Below are 1,338 nucleotides of genomic sequence, written 5' to 3'. Positions count from 1 at the left end.
CCCTCAGTCTGGTAAAGCCAGAAAGCTCCTGTTCCTCTTTATCCCACATTCTCTCTCTCAGTTTCCTGTGGCTCTGAAGCACCAAGGTAACTTCTCAACAACGGAATGAATGTGTAGGACAGGAAAAAGTTTTTCTTCATCAGTTCTCAATTCTTTGGTTGGCCTAGTAATCGACCCATTATAAGACAGATTCATAAGAGAAAAAAGGCTTAAGTATAGGAACATCAACAAGATGAGCATCAGGCAAATGATGCTTAGGGGCCATTGTGGCTTATGGAGAGGTGTAGAGATTAAGAATTTCAAAGAGAGGGAAATACATTCACAGGAAAAAGGAAAGAATAAATGTTGGGCAAAGAAATATTTGTCATGCCAGGCAGGACACTTTTTTGAAAGGTTCTTCTCTGGATCAGGGGAGGAGCCAAGATGGCGGAGAGGAAGGGAGTGCTGTAAACTTCGTCTTCCACATCTATCAAACTGAGAAGGACATTACTCCCACCTGCAAGATCAGAAGGAGAGGGGCACCTGAGTCAGTCAGTCGGTTAAGCGTCCGGCTTTGGCTCAGGTCATGATCTTATGGTTCGTGGGTTCAAGCCCCGTGTCAGGCTCTGTGCTGACAGCTAGCACAGAGCCTGGATCCTGCTCTGGATTCTGTATCTCCCTCTGTCTCTGACCCTCCCCTGCTCGTGCTGTCCCTCTCTGTCTCTCAAAAAAAAAATTAAAAAAAAAAAGAGCAGAAGGAGAAAACACAGACTCCAGAAAGAAGACAACCTCAAAGGTGCCTGAGTGAGTGAGTGCGAACTCGGAAGATTGGACAACGGGCCAGCCCGAGATGGGCAGGTGAGGCAGGAGCCCTAGCCCAACATGGGGCAAGCACGCGCAGAGTCTGAGAGAGAAAGCGAAGAGACAGAGAAAGTGAACAAGCTCATAGTACTGTCTTTGGAGAAGAGAGAAAGAATGTTTAACCCCACTCAGAGAAAAAACTCACTCCGTATGTAACTGCTGGGTAGCCCAAATCCCGAACCCGGGTGGCACAAGGGAGAAAACAGCTTCCAGTCCTGCGCCATCTTGGCAGGGAGTCAGCGTCTCTGGCTGCGGTGTCAGGGGCGGTCAATTCGACCTTGGCTGTGGGAGTGGGGAGCACATACCTCATTTCCACGGTGCATCTTGCCCCAGCATTGGCCGCGCAAATCCCGAATCCCGGGTGCCAACAGGGAAAACTAGCCCCCACCCCTACGTGATCCCGGCAGGGAGTTGGTGGCAGTGGAGTGCAGGGCACGCTCCTGCTGCAGGAGCGTGCAGCTCATTTCCGGCAACGCCCAGCTTCTCGAGAAGCAGCAG

General features: G+C 50.6%; 1 protein-coding gene across 1 annotated transcript in view; it reads right to left on the bottom strand.

The window, feature by feature from the left end:
* Window positions 1-1,338, bottom strand: part of LOC115292539 (zinc finger protein 420-like) — a 64,890-nt gene that overhangs the window by 59,048 nt on the left and 4,504 nt on the right. The gene's annotated exons all lie outside the window — the stretch shown is intronic.

This window comes from Suricata suricatta, chromosome 5 (assembly GCF_006229205.1).
Source record: "Suricata suricatta isolate VVHF042 chromosome 5, meerkat_22Aug2017_6uvM2_HiC, whole genome shotgun sequence".
NCBI lineage: Eukaryota > Metazoa > Chordata > Mammalia > Carnivora > Herpestidae > Suricata > Suricata suricatta.
This window is presented reverse-complemented; position numbering and strand designations above follow the sequence as displayed.